Raw genomic sequence first — 5,628 nt, forward strand, 5'->3', positions numbered from 1 at the left:
ATGAGCGGTACGAGCACACAAAAGAGAAATTTATTTTGAAAATTAGAGATGGCACACACAAATTTGCTTAAACGGCAAAAGAATACCGCATATAGGTAGGTATGGTGGACTCATATGGCAAAACTGGTTTAAAGGATTTTGGATGCACAAGTAGTGATCATAGTTAGTGCAAAATGAAGGCTAGCAAAAGATTGAGAAGTGACCAACCAAGAAACGAATAATCTCATAAGCGATCATTAAGCATAATTAACACCGAATAATGCACCACAAGTAGGATGTAATTTCATTGCATGACTATTGACTTTCGTGCTTGCATAGGGAATCACAAACCTTAACACCAATATTCTTACGAAAGCATAATTACTCATCAACACGACTCACATATCACATCATCATATCTCAAAACTATTACAAGGAATCAAGTTTATTTTGTCCAATGATCTTCATCAAAGTTTTTATTATATCCTTCTTGGATATCTATCACTTTGGAACTAATTTTCATGTTTTGCTTTTGATAAGCTCAAACAAATATAAGTGAAGATCATGAGCACAATATTTCTTTCTCTCTCAAATTAATTTAAGTGAAGCTAGGGAGAATTTCTTAAAAATTAACAAAGCACGCCGTGCTCAAAAAGATATAAGTGAAGCACTAGAGCAATTCCATAGCTCATAAACATTCAAGTGAAGCAAAGAGAGAAATTCTAACAAGTCATGGCATAACTTTGGCTCTCTCAAATAAGTGTGTCCAGCAAGGATTCAAGACATAAAACACAAAACAAAACAAGCAAAGACTCATATCATACAGGACGCTACAAGCAAATCTCATAGAATGTGACGAATAAAAATATAGCTTCGAGTAAAATACCGATGGTCGTTAGAAGAAAGAGGGGATGCCACTCGGGGCGTCCCCAAGCTTAGTTGGTTGCTTCTCTTTGGATAATAGCTTGGGATGCCATGGGCATCCCCAAGCTTAGGCTCTTCTTACTGCTTATTCCTTCATCCATCGTAACATCACCCAAAACTTGGAAACTTCAATCACACAAAACTCAACAAAACCTTCGTGAGATTGTTAGTATAAGAAAACAAATAACTACTATAAGTGTTGTTGCAACCAATTCATATTTTATTCTTGCATTATATCTACTGTATTCCAACTTTTCTATGGGAAAAAATCTTCAAAGAAAACCATAGAATCATCAAAACAAGCACACAATGCAAAGAAAACAAAATCTGTCAAAAACAGAACAGTTTGTAGCAATCTGGATATTTTGAATACTTTTGTAACTCCTAAAATTCTGAAAAATTAGGATGACCTGAGAAATTTGTATATTAATCAAATTGGTATTTTATCACACTTCTGTGAAAAACTAAAATTATTTTCATGGGCGCGAATGTTTCTGTTTTTTAGCAAGATCAAATCAACTATCACCCAAGAAGATCCTAAAGGCTTTACTTGGCACAAACACTAATTAAAACACAAAAAACACAATCATAATAGTAGCATAATTGTGCTAACACTGAAGAACAGGAAGTAAAAGACAAAAATAAATGTTATTCATTGAGTTTCCTCCCAACAAGCGCTATTGTTTCACGCCCCTAGCTAAGCATAAGGCAAGGATCTAAGTTTTGTCATCCATTGTTTTGGCAACTTTTGTAAGGGCTTTCTCAAACCCGGGAGGATCTTTGCGCTTTCCTAAATTCTCAGGAAAAGAAATCATCTTTATATCTAAGATATCCAATCGCTTATTACAGAGAGTAATCAAGGTATTCATGCGACTGATACTACCATTAAGATGTTAGAGGGGTTCGTTATATTTTTGCAATTCAACCATATGTTTGTGCGAATCACCGAGTTTGTCCAACATTTGAACTCCCTCTGGGGTGAAAGAAAACCCCTTCTTTGGAGGTGGAACTCCCAAAATTCCTTCTAAGATTTTATAGGTAGCATTAGCATCAAGCTGAATAAAATTCCCTTTAGCGGCAAAATCTAAGAGTTGTCTATGATGCAAGGCCAATCCTATGTAAAACTTACGAAGCAAAATCTTTGCGTCCCCCTTTAAGTTGCAAACATGATAGGATTCCATTAGCCTATACCAAGTATCATTCAAATTTTCTCCTTGTCCTTTATTTAAGTATAAAACTTCAAAATCTGGTGACAAAGGAGGAGTAGACACGCTAGACATAAGACTAGAAAGCAAGAACATGGATAGATCCGGCAAGAAAATGGTGAACAAAAAAGAGGGCGAATAAAACGACAAATTTTTGTGAAGTGAGGGAGAGGAAAACGGGAGGCAAATGGCAAATAATGTAAATTGCGAGGAGATGAGATTTGTGATAAGGAACCTGATAGATGTTGATGATGTTTCCCTGGCAACGGCGCTAGAAATTCCTTTTCATGTCTGCTAGGACTATGTCGGTATTTCCTCAAAGAGGAAGGGATGATGCAGCACAGCGACGGTAGGTATTTCCCTCAGTGATGAGACCAAGGTTATGGAATTAGTAGGATAACCAAGCAACACTACATAAATAGCACCTGCACACAAATACCAAATATTCGCAACCCGACGTGTTAAAGGGGTTGTCAATCCCTTTCGGGTAACAGCGCCAGAAATTGGCAAACGGACGTGAGAGAGTTGTAATTAATTGATAGATAGATCGCACGGGAATGCGAGATAAAATAAATTGGAGCAAGGTATTTTTGTATTTTTGGATTAATAGATCTGAAAATAAAAGCAAAGGAAAATAGATCGCAAAGGCAAATATATTAAGGAAGAGACCCGGGGGGCGTAGTTTTCACTAGTGGCTTCGCTCGAGAAAAAAATAGCAAACGAAGGGTAAATGAATTACTATTGGGAAATTGACAGAATGATGACCCACAAGTATAGGGGACCAATTGTAGCTCTTTTCGATAAGTAAGAGTATCGAACTCAATGAGGAGCAGAAGGAAATGACAAGTGGTTTTCAGCAAGGTTATGTCTGTAGGTGCTGAAATTGTAAGTAATAGAGTAGTTTGATAGCAATATAATTTGTAACGAGCAAGTACCGATAGTAGTAACAAAAGTGTAGCAACGTAGCCCAATCTGTTTCAGGCAAAGGATAGTCCAAAATGGTCTCTTATGATAAGCAAAGCGTTCTTGAGGGTACACGGGAATTTCATCTAGTCACTTTCATCATGTTGGTTCGGTTTGTGTTTGCTACATTGATAATTTGATAGGTGGGTGGACCGGTGCTTAGGTGATGTTCTTACTTGAAAAAACCTCCTACTTATGATTAACCGCCCCGCAAGCATCCGCAACTATGAGAAAAGTATTAAGAATAAATTCTAGCCATAGCATTAAACTTTTGGATCCAATCGGTCCCTTAGGGAATAGCGCATAAACTGGGGTTTAAGCTTCTGTCACTCTCGCAACCCATCATCTAATTGCTACTCCACAATGCATTCCCTTAGGCCCAAATATGGTGAAGTGTCATGTAGTCGACGTTCACATGACACCACTAAGGGAATCACAACATACGTACTATCAAAATATCAAACACATATCAAGTTCACATGATTACTTGCAACATGATTTCCCGTGACCTAAAGAACAAAAGTAACTACTCACAAATGATAAACATGCTCAAGATCAGAGGGGTCTTAAATAGAATATTGGATCTGAACATATAGTCTTCCACCAAATAAACCATATAGTAATCAACTACAAGATGTAATCAACCCTACTAGTCACCCACAAGTACCAATCTATAGTTCCGGTAACAAGATTGAACACAAGATATGAACTAGGGTTTGAGAGAGGATGGTGTTGTTGAAGATGTTGGTGGAGATTTCCCTCCCCAAGATGGGAGAGTTGTTGGTGATGATGATTACGATGATTTCCCCCTCTGGGAGGGAAGTTCCCCCGGTGGAATCGCTCCACCGGAGGGCAAAAGTGCTCCTGCCCAAGTTCCGCCTCGAGGCGGCGGTGCTTTGTCCCGAAAGTCCTCTCCTTATTTTTTTCTAGGTCAAAATGACTTATAGATCAGAAGATGGGCACCAGAGGTGGCCTGAGGAGAGCATAACCCACTAGGGCGCTCTTGGGCTCCCTGGTGTGCCCAGGTGGGTTGTGCCCACCTGGTGGCCCCCTCTGGTAATTATTGGCTCCAATATTCCTCATATATCCCATAAAAAATCCTCATGAAGTTTCATCTCATTTGGAGTTGTGCAGAATAGGTAGCCTAAGGTAGCTGTTTCAGGTCCAGATTTCCAGCTACCAGAATTCTCCCTCTTGGTGTATACCTTGCATATTATAAGAGAAAAGGCATTATAATTACTCCAAAAAGCTTATTATGGATAAAAACATCATAAATAATAGTAATAAAACATGATGCAAAATGGATGTATCAACTCCCCCAAGCTTAGACCTCACTTGTCCTCAAGCGAAAAACTGAAATCAAAAAACATGTCCACATGCTTTGAGAAAGAGGTGTCGATAGAAACAAAATACGAACATAGAAGCATCATGTTGATTATAATAACAACAATAAAATTAAACATAGGACTCTTATAGTAGAATTTTTATCATATACTTCTCATGAATAAGTAACAGTTCATCACACAATCGAAGTATAAAGCGAAAACTCTATTAGGAACCTACAAACTATGTTCTCAGTCAATTTTGCAACTACAATTCATCATCTTTTCAGAAGGGTCATGTATCGGAGCCTTTGGGGAAGTCCACATACTCAACCATCATATAGTCTTCTATTGCTAACACTCACCACGTACACATGAGCAAAACATTTCAACCGGACACATAGAAAGATAGGGGCTTATAGTTTCGCCTCCCAACATATTCACGTCAAGGGTGATATCAACAATAATAACTCATGCTATCTATATTCAACTGGACATATGTGCCTATATATTTCCTCACCACATGATGCTTGCCAAAGGAGAAAAATAAAAAGGAATAGAAGGAAAACTTTGACTCTTTGCATAAAAGTAAATACATAAAAGTAAAAGATAGGCCCTTCATAGAGGGAAGCAGAGGTTGCCATGCGCTTATTTGTTTGTATTCTCAACCCCTTAGTGCAAAAGAATGTCACGTTACATTGCCCCTTGTGATAGCAACCTTTATTATGCAGTCTGTCGCTTTTATTCTTCACCATCACAAGTTTGTGCAACGCTCAATTTTCTCTTACACTAAATGATCTCACATTTTTTTAAGCAATATTTATTGCCTTTTTGCACCAATCACAAATTGCTTCAGGGATCTTGCTCAATCCCTAGGTAGGTATGGTGGACACTTGAAAATAAGATTTGGGTTTAAGGGTTTTTGGATGCACAAGTAGTATCTCTACTTAGTGCGGAATTTTTGGCTAGCAAAGATAGGGGCAAGCACCACATGTTGAAGGATCTATGACAATATGACTTCTATATGAATATAAAAAAACATAAATCATTAAGTTGTCTTCCTTGTCCAACATAAACAATTTTGGCATATAATATTTTGATGAGGGCTCACAATCACAAAGGATTTCTAGGATAGTATATTTATATGTGAATCTTCTCTTCCCTTATTAATTCTTCCATGAGTTGCATCATTCACTAATGATATGTTTGTCAATCTCTAATAAAATTTTCTACTT

This window comes from Triticum aestivum, chromosome 2A, assembly GCF_018294505.1.
Source record: "Triticum aestivum cultivar Chinese Spring chromosome 2A, IWGSC CS RefSeq v2.1, whole genome shotgun sequence".
In the NCBI taxonomy this organism is placed as follows: domain Eukaryota; kingdom Viridiplantae; phylum Streptophyta; class Magnoliopsida; order Poales; family Poaceae; genus Triticum; species Triticum aestivum.